Here is a 14,262-nt window from a genome sequence, read left to right as displayed (position 1 = left end):
TAGGATGGCAGTGCGGTATATAGGATGGCAGTGCGGTATGTAGGATGGCAGCGCGGTATATAGGATGGCAGCACGGCATATAGGATGGCAGCACGGCATATAGGATGGCAGCACGGTATATAGGATGGCTGCACGGTATATAGGATAGCTGCACGGCATATAGGATAGCTGCACGGCATATTGGATGGAAACACGACATATAAGATGGCAGCACGACATATAGTGATGATATAACATGTCTGCACGGTATAAAGGATGGCAACACGGCCTATAGGATATAAGCACGGAATATAGGATGTTTCATATCAGGACTTCAGGCCTCGCGGCTCTCAGGGAGGCAAACACTTCGCGTTGCTTAGCAACCTGAACGTCTGCCTGCGTTGCTATGGCTACATCCTAAAAGCATTTCGGTTTGTTGAAAACTTCTACAGGCTTGCTCGATTGGAGCCTAATCCTGCAATTTATGGGAATTTTCCCTCGCTTCCCAATGTTTCATTGAATTGAGTGAGTAACATGGATGAAAGATCACCTTGATTTAGATGCATCGCAGATGATGAAATCAAGAAAGTTATCGCGCTGGTGGAGGCGTTTGAAACGATGTCGAATTGTGGCTCGTATGTATCAAACTCAGCTGCACTGTTCCACATATTTATCATTCGCAATAATGCGCACATAAATAAATTCTACGTATTATCTATTAGTGTCATCTGTACAATTCGTCTGTGATGGCAACTGATATCGGTAAAACAAATAGTGTAAATTTAAATATATTCTAAATCGTTTGTAAAGTAAATCCGATCTCTGAAATAACTAAAAAACAATAATACTTTGCTTGATGCTAGTGACAATATTTCACTGTTTGATTCGCGTTACTGAATTTGAAAAAAATGAATTAATGAAATTGTAATCGTGTATCTTATTCATGCTTTAGTAGACTGCACCCAGGAAAGAAATTCATGTTATTATATGTAAAAATAAATTTCATTTCAACTCACCAATAATCAAATTTCAGCATTAAAAGTAATTAAATATCAATATTCAATTTGAATTTTTTCCTAATCCGTATTTAATATTTAATTTCAAAACACGAGTAATTTTTTTATTGCTTTTTTTATGACGATTTTCAACTTTGCATTTAAAGTTAAACCATTTTATAGTTCTTCAATTCACAAGAAAAGTTTGAGTGTTGTGCTTCCTACAAAACACAATGAATATTTATCTTCTTATTGATCGCACACGTACTCAAATTAACCATAATTGGGCATTAAAACATGCCAACCTCAGCCTCATCGTTTGAACCGAAGTTCCAGCGCGGAAAATTTAACAAACAGTTGAGCAAAAATTCAGCCGTCGAGTTTACCTCAAACACGAGACGTAATTTCGGCCTAATTTGCAGGTTTTTTTCTAATTTAAAAGTCATTACCACAGAACAGAGAACTCAACAGACCACTAGACCAGAACAACAGACGACGAAGTCGAACAGGTTTAACACGAAATAAATAAATTAACAGCAGACCAGAACAACAGACGGCGAAGTCGAACAGGTTTACCACGAAATAAATAAATTAACAACAGACCAGAACAACAGACGACGAAGTCAAACAGGTTAACACGAAATAAATAAATTATTCGTTGCGATCAAAGTAATCTAAATTACTGCCCAGACATCTGATTCATTCTGCTGATAAAATACGTAATGATTTACAATTAGTTATTTTCGTAATTTGCGCTGATAAACTTCTTATTCTGCAATGTAAAAAAAATTATGATGTCATTATTGCTTGCTGAGATTAATTGGAATGCCCACCTGACATATTAATATGTTAATTAGATATAATTAAAATTAAAGGCGGATAATTAAATAGGCTAAAGGTTAGTTATTCGTAATATTTTGGTTACTTTATGAATTAAACTCATTTGCTATTTGTCTTTGGTATAAGAGTAATTCACTCGCATGAAATGAATATTATCCAATTTAATTGAATACAAATATAATATATAAAATTTACTGAAAACACTCGTAGTCGACAGTGATCAATAAGAGTAATGTCTTTCATGAAAGGATTCCACGATCATATTAATTTTTTATTATGTTAAATTCAATAATTATTTGAAATTATTTAATAGTTACAGTCATAATGATGTTATTCAAAATTCGCTGCTATCTTGAGAATTCTTAGACGTGAGGAATTCTTATGTTGACTGTAAATTCTGCTTTAAAAGTTACTTTTTATTACAAATGTTATTGATTGGTAAATAAATGTTAGTCTTAGGTATGGCTTTCAAGTACATACATCCTTCATTTGTACATATGCCTAGGTAGTAGGCTGTGTATGACTGTGTCATGGCATTCAGCACATCAGTCGCTAACGGTTAATAATAATATAATAATAATAGCGGCTTCAGCGTTTAGTAGGCCGTAGGCCTGTCGCCGATTCTTAACATCGCAGAACATTCACAGCATTTTGCGGTCTCGAACTCGCAACTCACTGCTACAATTCTGCTATGCTTAACCGCCCGGCCTCCTCGCAGATTCTGACCAGAAACTGGCGCACGGAGCTGGGATCGAACCCACGCCTCTCTGCGCCAATCTTTGTACTCTGAACTTTAACCACTGGGCCACCACTGGGCACAACCACCCTAATGGTAACAATTATCAAAATGTTTTGCAAGCAGCAGAAGTTTAAGTTCTATTTAAGAATTTACGCTCAAGATTGAACAATACTCATAATCAACTGAGATAATTTTCACAGCTGGCAGGGGCTTCGGCACTATTTTCGTTCGAGCAGAGCAAGTTCTTTCAGCCTTCATTGGTTTGACGGGACTAATTGAAAAAAATATAACTCAGTACTCACTGCAGTGAGTGACAGAGAGCGCATTTTCTCAAAATCGACGAAAACGTGAAGTCACGGACAGACGGACGGACGGACGGACGGACATGACGAGCAAAATATGGCATTTTTCCATAAATGAGAAAATGCGCTAAAAATACTGTTTGATGATTTTTACATTTAGTTTCTGTACGAGAGTGCAAGCGATTACATCTTCATGTCAAAAGTTTAGTAGAACGCCATAATTAGAGCACCAACTGTACCTTAAATAACCTGAAGTACCAATTTCATTTTACAAAAGAACGTATTGTAGTAAATATTCAGTCAGATAGTATTGCTGATCTTACGTCGTGCCGGCATGTTTCATAACACGTTAGTCAGACTGTCATTTGTTTTAATGAACGAGTGCTTGGGCATAAAATATTTTTCAACCCAGCTAGGCTCTCCCGTAATTTAAAGCGCAAAGTTCAACCTGAATAAGACTCACTATTATTTGAGACACTGTAGTGTTAGTGCGCTTATAGTGCACAGCACTAAAAGCGCACTAGCCATGCACGCATTGGTGAGTGCGATAACGCATGCAAATTGAAGTAACTTTGTGGCTTGACCTCTCACGCAATTGCCCTGTAACTGCTACTATTCATTTATACAGAGCTGGGCAGCGCTACTTTGAAATGTAGCGGCGCTACCGCTACCGCTACTGAAAATGTAGCGGCCGGTAGTAGCGGCCGCTACATGTAGCGCGCTACTGCCCACCTCTGCATTTATATTGCCGAATAGCATATACGACACGAAGTTACTCAGGTTTCTGTGCAGCACTCTAACAATTGCACATGAAGAGAGATTGCATTTTTCATTTTAGTTACGTATTACCTTTTTAAGGTCAAACTAAATCCCAATTTCCGCCAAGAAAAATGAAAATTTTTGTTTTAAGTTTCTTTAGAATTTATCCGCAGTTAATGTTTATGAACTCCTCATTTAGGTTAATTTCTGATCGAATTTTTTTTAACAGAGAATAAAATGAAGAGAAACAACTGTTACCCAAAACACTTGGGTTAGTGCACTGATTTTACTCCTTCACGTAGCGTTTTTATTTATTTCAATAAAATTTATTTCACTCTCTCAAGCTAATAAGCTTCGATGACCATTAATTTGTCTTTATATATTAAATTGGTTATTATAATGCGCGGAAGTTGACAATTTCCAGATTTATCCTGAGACACGATATGTTATCATAGGCACGACATGGTATCATGCAGTGACATGATATGTTATTAGTGACACGATATGCTATTAGTGACACGATATGTTATTAGTGACACGATATGATATCAGTGACACGATGTGTTATTAGTGACACGATTTGTTATTAGTGACACGATATGTTATTCGTGACACGATATCTTATTAGTGACACGATATGTTATTAGTGACACGATATGTTATTAGTGACACGATATGTTATCAGTGACACGATATGAAGTTGATTTTGGCCCGGAGCGTCGAAGTACGAGCTTAAATCTTATAAGGACGAAATAACCTGCCAGCTGACGTCACAATGACGTCACAATTACGTCACAATTACGTCACAGTGACGTCGCAATGACGTGCAATATGATGGCTCACGTCATCTTGTGTGTTAATGCCCTGTCTCCTGTAGCAGATCAAATGTTCAAATCTGAAAGCAGGTCTCAAATATTTACGAAATTGTTTTTTTTTCAGAAATCAAATGTCTAAAGAATAATTTTGTTTACTGATCCTAGAAAAGCCGAAGAGTGTGGTATTTGTTGAATATTAGGAGAGGTCCTGCACTGTTAGAAAAATCACCATTAACGGTATTACCGGCGTTACAGTGGCCGGTCGGCACGTGAAAAGAAACACCGTGTCGCCGTTTTTATTCTAATTTAACACTAGAAATCCGTAAAACATCTGATAAAAACGGCGAAACAGTTTATTTTCACGGGGCGACCGGCCACTAGAACGCCAGTGGGACCGTTTTTTTCACAGTTTTTTCCAACAGTGTGTGAGTAATACCGTAGGTGGTGAGGAAGATGAAGACAAAAAAGTTGTTACCCTTTCAGAAAATTCCCCTTACTTTATAGTTGAAGATTCAATGACCTACGATAAGCTGCGATGTGTTCTACGATGAGCGATACGATGATTTACGATAAGCTGCGATGTGTTCTATGATGCACGATACGATGATTTACGATAAGCTGCGATGTGTTCTACGATGAGCGATACGATGACCGACGAAAAGCCGCGAGGTGTTCTACGATGAGCGATACGTGATGATTTACGATAAGCCGCGATGTGTTCTACGTTGAGCGATACGACTACCTACGATAAGCCGCGATATATTCTACGATGAGCGATACGATGATTAACGATAAGCTGCGATGTGTTCTACGATCAGCGATACGATGATTTACGATAAGCTGCGATGTGTTCTACGATCAGCGATACGATGACCGACGATAAGCTGCGATGTGTTTTACGATGCACGATACGATAACCTACGATAAGCCGCCTGTTATTTACCCATAATTCACAATCATTGCCTGCCTTTTTTCTTTGGGTTCAGAGCTACCGAAATTAAAGCAAAAATTATTCAATTTAAGCGCGAGATTAGATTAACTAGAAATATACTATAGACATAAAAGAATAAGAATAGGCGTTAAAATAATACAATGTTGTGCACAATGCTCAAGAATATCAGGTTACCGTTAAATTGATTGATAAGAATGGCCAATGTAGATATTTGAAAAGACTGCAATGGAAAAGCATGTATAACTTGAATGTATGCGAAATATTGCAAATTATTAGTAAAAAATAATATTATTATTATTTTAAAGAAAAATATTCTCTATTACAATCATAAGAACTAGGCAGCGGAGAAACGAATGACGTCTAGTTTTTGTTTACTATTCATTTATATAATAAATAACCCCGGAATTTATGTCGATTATTTAAAAACAGTTTAAAAATACAAGTAATTAGGCCAAAATTCAATTCATGATTAGGTAAATAATTTATGTATGGATTATGTTCAAAATGATCGACGTAATACAGTTTCCTGTAGCTAAAGATACTGAATAGTTGTATTGCGATAAATATATATTAATATAACCGATAACGACTCAATTATACCTGCTCACGGATGCTACTCATTTATATTTTCTAGTATTATTATTATTATATTGTTCATTCGGAAACTTCGCTTACTCTGATTCGTAGGAACAATAATTCAATACTCTCTAAAAATAGACTATATTGTTACCTTAAATAAAATCCTTTCACTTCGTGATTATATTCATGAGAATTTGAGGCCGGTCATTCATTGGCCACCTATAAACCGCGCGTGAATGGTATCAAGGTATATAGGAATGAAGGAAGTGTTTGGGAACTCATTCATTGGCCACCTATAAATCGCGCGTAAATGTAATCAAGGTAAATAGGAATGAAGGAAGTCTTTGGGAACTCATTCATTGGCCACCTATAAACCGCGCGTGAATGTTATCAAGGTATATAGGAATGAAGGAAGTCTTTGGGAACTCATTCATTGGTAAGGCTATTCGGTCGACGCCAGGGAGTGTTAGTAAACATTCCCTGTTGTGTATCAACAAACGCAGTGCATTGCAAACACTCACAAACAAACACCTATAAGAGAAACCGGCCAAGATGCCCCCCTAAAAATGACAAGAAAATGTAATATGAAGTTGCCAGGCCCAAAAAGACTAAATGGTGAATAAATTTGTCAATGTGCCGAACTATGAATATCAATGAGATGGTAAATTTTATGGAGTACTGGTATAATCAGCAGTGAAAATATAAAAGTATCCTGGAAAGCGAAACAAACGCGTTTTCTATACATTTTTTGAATTTATGATGAAGCTGGCCTTCGATGCGTTTTTAATGACGATATCCTTAATTTAAATGATATTTTTTTCTATATTTTTGGTACGTATACGAATATGCGTTCTGATCACGTGCATCACTTAACATATTTTCCCTACATGTCTCACCACAAGTACATGTATCTCATGTTCACTGCAACATACGCCACATACTTAGTCATTGCAAACAATTCCTTATACAACGTGTTCAGATCTTGATCATTATTCTCACCGGAGCTAATAAGATCTCAGCCTTGTACTCGAGATCTAGCACTAAACTGCAGTCCTCTTAATTAACCCAATATTAAACCTCCTCTTAATTAAACCAATATTAAGCCTATTTGAACCCTTGTTCCCTGGCAGTAAAGGACTGAATTTACTTGATCTTAGGTGGTCGGGGGCGAGACATGGCTAATGGAAGTTCACTCATGTATTTACCTACACTATAAATTTGAACCGCACCTGCACCGATTGATCGTTGGAAGTTCATCGGCCATTTGTCGATGATATATAAAAGATTTCAAAACTGCATAGGCGACTGTGATTTTCTAAGAATTTTATTAAGCTTCACAGGGCTTGCTCAATTGGTTATTACTCGTAAGATTAACGAGCGGCTGTTGTTCTCAGGATCAATTATAGTTTGAGTTAAATGCCTAGCCTCGCTATCGCCACGACTCGAGATATGTTCAGACCATATAATTATTCTATTAAGTTATGATTATGATAGTATGATTAATTAGGACCTCATCACAAATATTCTTTTATGAAGATGCACTTAATTTACCAATTAGAAACATTGATTGCAAATTATATTTGATTATGAAAATGACTGGCAAATCTGAGTACGAGAGTTCAAAGAATCATTTCATATCAAGAGAAAAATGTAATTGCGCACTTATAAATGATTTAATTTTGCATCCACACGCCATCCTATGACAGCTGTGGGAACTGGATGAACAACAGTTTTTTCACGTTTTTCAATTATTTTTTTATTGACTACGATATTTTTCATGGATAAGCAAAGTGTCATTTCATGATAAAGTATAAATCGAGAGGTTTACTTAACATTATTCGGAAGATATGTTCTACAATTGTACACTGCAACTGAACTGTAGAGCAACGATCAATAACTTTCCTTAGCAGTTGATGCTTTACACTGGCTATACAACTGCGGCCTATATCACTGCTACTGCTCTACAGCGGGGCTATACAACTGCGATCTACATCACTGCTACTGCTCTACAGCAGAACTATACAACTGCGTCCTACATCACTGCTACTCCCCTACAGCGGGGCTATACAACTGCGTCCTACATCACTGCTACTCCTCTACAGCGGGGCTATACAACTGCGTCCTACATCACTGCTACTCCTCTACAGCGGGGCTATACAACTGCGATCTACATCACTGCTACTGCTGTACAGCGGGGCTATATAACTGAGTCCTACATCACTGCTACTCCTCTACAGCAGGGCTATACAACTGCACCCTACATCACTGCTACTCCTCTACAGCGGGGCTATACAACTGCGATCTACATCACTGCTACTCCTCTACAGCATGGCTATACAACTGCGTCCTACATCACTGCTACTCCTTTACGCGGAGGAATTAATTAATTCCTCCACATTAATGCTCTACATCTGTAAAGCACCAATGTTAATAACCATTCAATAGAATATAGATAAATCACAAATATCGACTGCTCTTTTGACTATCGGGGCACCAACGCTCGGCTTTACAATCTTCAATGCTATGAAGGTCTCTTTAAAGCATGCATTAAAAAAGAAGGGAATTTATCTCTATGATATTAGTTGTATTCTGGATAAATACAGCTAATAAATTATGCGTGAAGCATTTCAGGCATCATTAGTAAAACTGAAATGACGCTAAATGAAGGGTAGCTAGGTCTATAAAATGTTTCAGTAGGCCTGTCACTGACGAATTCGTGGGAAAATTTCGATGAACAACTCCCTTTTATTCAAATTTATATTAGTTGCGTAAATTCAAACATAAAATTCTGGATTTGGAAACTTGATTGCGAGAGGTCGTCTTTATAATTTTTTTTGATATGAAGCCACTCATTTTTAAATTTCAATTTTTGTTGCACGTTATCGCACCGTAATAATAAATTTTGCCTTGAACTATGTAAGTATATAGGTAGAAGGAATGTAGTATGTCTGCTACTTTGAGTATGAGACTTTTTGTATGCTAAACCGGGAGAAAAAATATCAGCAATCATCAAAAAGCAGGGTTGATAGATTATAAGGTCCGCTAAATGAGCTGATGATCACATGTCTATACAAGGCAATTTATTTATATTTGAAACCTTCTAAGAACACAAAAGTGTATTGCCGACTGCCGTCAGATATGAGATATGAAAATGTCAACTAAACTTTTCTGGATTTGTATAGTCCTCCCCTGTAGATTCGGTCGGACAGAAAAAGGAAGCGAATTTTATTTCTCGTCTTGTACCTGTGATTCGGAACACTTGTCGTATCTGAAAAAAAATTTTGGAGTTCCGCCAGGGCGGACTGCCAGGAGCGCGGCTATTCTGTCCGGAATATTTTCCCTTGAAATGAACCACTCGGAATCTATTGTTAGTCCCGTATATACAACAGCGGTCGTACCAGCTTTTAATAGGAATTTTAGATGCTTATTAAAAATTATTTCCGCGCCGAAAGTTGGGCGCTTGATGGCCAATGAAAGAGAGCGTAAAAATTTTATTGGAGCGACACGAAGATTGAATTTCTTTAAAAAATACAATATTGACTCGTTAGTGAACTAATTATTACGAGTCGTAAGGCACAGAGGGCAGCGTCTTTGTTTCAATCAATCTAAACTTTGATGCTGGAGCAGAAAAGTTATCCGGTGCTTTGTTCTCCTTGATCGACGGGTAGGAAAAATTTTTTGACCGGTAAAATAGCGCAACGCTTGAGATTTTTCTTCAATGAGAATAAAGTGGAGAAAATAATGGGATGTTCTTTGCTCAACAGTTCAAGTCAAATTTAACTTTTTCTTACACAGGAGAGTTAAGTTGCAAAAAAATGTCTGTTTCTTTCTTATTCACCTGCATTACTTCATAAATATACTCTATAGTTGCCTTGCATTGTACAGCCCCAAATTTTCAACTCATCGTATAAAAATATTAACATCCTTTACAAATAATCTACCTGACTGTCACCTCACGGTCGAATTTCAAACATAATTATTTAAACTGAATGAATTAAAACTTAATAATCTAACTCTAATTCTCAAATTTAACTCATTTACTCTCTGACCAACGCGGTGCATGGCTAACTGTCAACAAAATATGAAAATTAGAATCGAATCCTTGCATTTATTTGTCCGTCTTCCCTCTTATGCAAGAAGGTTTGTTTTTCCGTGAAATTTTTGCTATAAAATACAGAATTGCACTGTAAATTAAGCCTGAAACTGGCGCCATTTCATACGGAATGGCTCGTGTAGAGCGCAACATTTTCTGCAATATTTTGCCTTGCCTGCGGCTTTCCTTGCACCAAGATTAGAATTGCAGGATATTTCTTAAAGTCTTATAAAATGATATATAAAATAAAATATAAATATAAATACATAGATTTATAAATAAAAATTTATAATATAATTATTTTTAGAGTTTCGATAAGCTTTTTGAAGAGACCATTTCTAAACATAATTTTCACTATTTGAGTAAAGCTGCCGAAATTTAACGAAGGTAATATCAATTAAATCAAGAACTAGAAATTTCAATTTTAACACTCACAAGTGCATAAACACATAATATATTAGTGATTTATTGCTTTCAACGCCTTTATCTACAAAACGTAACTCGTCAGAGAAAAAATTTTATCGCAGCTCCATATGAATCGATACCGTGGCAGCGCAATCACCCGGAGCTCATATCTAAGGCAACAAGTTTCAAAACTGGCAAGTTCTCTATGGCAGAAATTGCGATGGCAAGTATAGGACCTTGCCCTTGTCGATAGCAATGGTAAGTATATGACCTTGCCTTTGTCGATAGCAATGGCAAGTAAATGACCTTGTCTTTGTCGAGAGCGATGGCAAGTATACGACCTTGTCTTTGTCGAGAGCGATGGCAGGTATATGACCTTGCCTTTGTCGAGAGCAATGGTAAGTATAGGACCTTGCCTTTGTCGATAGCGATGGTAAGTATATGACCTTGTCTTTGTCGAGAGCGATGGCAAGTATACGACCTTGTCTTTGTCGATAGCAATGGAAAGTATATGACCTCGTCTCTGCAGCGATAACAATAGCCATTGTGCTACGCATTGTTATTTCTCTCTCGAACGTCTCTGTGTCACTGAGAGTCAATGATTGACTCGGTCCGTAACAAAAGCCTCACTGGACAATCGCTGGAGAGTTTGCGAAAACTAAAGAAAGATTATAATATCCAAAGACTGGATGATTGCCTATCGAAAGACTAATGAGTGGTGATATAAATAATAATGGGAAACAACCTAATTGAAGGTGAGAGATGCGAGGGCTGATAGCTAATTAGGGCACGTGAAAACTTATTTTCGCGGAGGATGAAAAGCGATTGCAGACAAAGAATTATCTGATGGCTGAGGACAAATAACCAATGTGGAGAAGATAAAAACAACAAAAACTTTTCATGAATCATCTGATTAAAATATTTCTATAAACCGATATTTCTAAAAACCGACCAATCATTGACCAGACAGAAAGACAAATGATGGACCAAAACAACTTTAAATGTCATGCCTTGCAGATGTAAACATAAGGTAGCAGTAGTGCTGAGTGCGTAATACTTATACATTGTACTTGAATGAATACATTTATTCTCTACATAGTATCAACCCATGGTTGAATTAATACATTATGTTAATTCAACCGTCGTATTAACCTATATTCATAAACAGAAAATTCTTCGAAATGGTTTTGCTGTGGTTTCGACAAATGTGAAGGTTATTAGTAAATTTGTCTAGCTCCAAAAATATTCATGAAAATCATTCGGAATTTACACAGTAAATAAAATGAAGCGTTATGGCCTGTTCAGGAAATTTGAAAACTTCCGTGTGCCATCGAACTTTTGTGAACCACTAACGAATCCAGTTAATAAACTCAGTTTTTAGCGTATTTTTCCATTTATGCAAAAAATGCACTATTGTTCTCGCCATGTCCGTCCGTCTGTCTGCCGTCCGTGACTTTACGTTTTCATCAACGAGAAAATGCGCTCTCTGTCATTCACTGCAGTGAGTACTGAGTTATTTTTTTTTATCAAGTGCATGTAGCAGATATTAGGCTGTGATAAAAATTTGGCCGGAAAGTTATTTAACAAGCATTTTTACAATTCAAAACTTCATTGAAATGTAGAAATACTTTTTAATACTTAATTTTTTAACAAACATTTACCATTTTTACTTGCTCCTTGGTTCGTTTGAATGTCGAATAGTGCAAATACGTATACATAAATTTATCTTCGTAGAATTTAAAATACATTTTGTTCTTTTTGAACGTTCAAATTTGATCCTAAAATTCCTGCGCGGTCAAATAATGTGGTCAATTTACATGAAATAATAGATATTCGATTTATTTTTCTTGGAACGGAATTGTTTTAAACAAAATTTATTATTTAGATAATTGTACATTTTCATATTTAACCATTACTAGACAAGGTGGTAATTTTTTTGGCGAATTTTTTTAACGGATTTTTTTTGCCTAGAAAAAATCGTCCAAATGCAAATAAAAAAACTCATTATGTAGTGAATATGAGGCTAAACTTAAGAATTTTAACACTCTGAACATATTTCTTACTGAAAGGAACACATCTACAAGCAAAATCATGATTTTTCATTGAAGTTACTACTTACTGATACCAAACCAGGCTGAATTGTGCGCAACAACCTTTGAAATATACGAGTGATCGCAACCCTCATGACTCCAGAGCTTCTTTTTAAGTGATAATTAATGGGCAGAAAGCTTTAGGCCATTCTTCACCCGTTGAAATACTGCTCACATCGACTACCGTGCATCGACCCGAGGCGCAATGCGTCGACGTTCTTTACGCCAGTCACCTATTACTTGCAAGCTGTCTTTATATAGTTGCCTAGTACGAGCGGTATTACAGGATTAAAACCCACTAATATGTTCTGTTCCAACATTTTTATATTCAAAACATTCAGAAATTGAGCAAAATTACTCGAATTAAATAGTTCTTCATTAACGAACTCATTAAGTTCTGACTCTACTTTAATATTTATTGATCAATATCCCGAGCAATCAACGTCTAACTGTACATTTCTATTCAACTCGGAACCCAAGCGATGGTCAGCTTGAGCAATCTTCTATCGCTCAATCTCAATTAGTTTAAAACTTCTAAAGAAAACAATTATGGCTGTTTTTTGAGACCAATGAATGGGTTTCCAGCTCTTAGGTACATTCAGTTTTTCGTTTATTTTACCGAAATGAGCCTCTCTGAATCAATCAATCAATTAAATATAACAGCATTGAATTTCGTTGGTATTATTAACTTTCGTTGACATTATTTATTTGTTAAGTGTTGCCGTGCTTAAATAATAATTAAGTCATATTCGATCCGCGGCCTGGTGGTGCACGGCAGGTTCTATGCGAGGCCGGGAGGAAGACAAAGCCGAGTGGTTCACGGCTGATTGGTGGATGTCCGGAGAGATCCAAGGCGTTCGATTCAGGGCTTTTTGGTGCACAAAATTGGTGGTGCACGGCTGCGCTCCCGTGGGTTCATCCTACTTGTCTCGGTCAATCATGCACGAAGAGGCTTTGCTATCACTACTCAATTCGTGTCTCTCTCGTTTTCGACCTGCCTATGATTCAATGCTAATGTTCTATAGATAAACCATTTTTAACTGCCGCCGATTATTAGAAATTGAGCTTTAAGCATTCGTTGATTCGATATGTATTAATCCACCAAACTTCATAATAGTTTCCTCTCATAAATACATAAGTCTTCTGAAATCCGTCACGTCTGAGGTCTGCGTGTCAGTGAGTAAAGAACTTCAAACGTCCTCGCGACGTGATGGAAAACGAACGGGCGCTCAGTTTTGACTTAGTCGTTCATTTCGCCCTCATTTTAGGTCTCAAGCTCAGAGCACAATTTTCGTGACCACTTTATTATTGTGTATGAAATGGGCTGGAATTTGTGAGCCCAATGCCACGATGTCTGGAAAATAAAACTCATAACTTGGTTAAGAGTCCTGAGCAACTTACCGCGCATACGGCTTAGTTGGAGGGAACATATGAACATAAGCGTGGTTTCCCGGGGATGTATAAGGCAATTTTCCATGCCGGATTATTGCTTCGTTTACAATGTAACTTCTTGAACAAATTTTGCGGGAGTATAATACACGTTGTTGCCACAGCTGTAAATCTGCTTGATCGCTGCTTTTAGCTCCTTTCCCCATGAAATAGTAAATAGATATGCCTGTTTACTAGTGTTTATTTCATGTCGTCATTTGCTTGTTACCGTATTAATACCTGACCGTGGATTTCACATTGCTATTTGATTGTATTAGTGTTTCTA

Source organism: Hyalella azteca, unplaced genomic scaffold, assembly GCF_000764305.2.
Source record: "Hyalella azteca isolate HAZT.00-mixed unplaced genomic scaffold, Hazt_2.0.2 contig16748, whole genome shotgun sequence".
NCBI lineage: Eukaryota > Metazoa > Arthropoda > Malacostraca > Amphipoda > Hyalellidae > Hyalella > Hyalella azteca.
The sequence above is the reverse complement of the archived record's forward strand: the minus strand, read 5'-3'. Positions refer to the sequence as shown.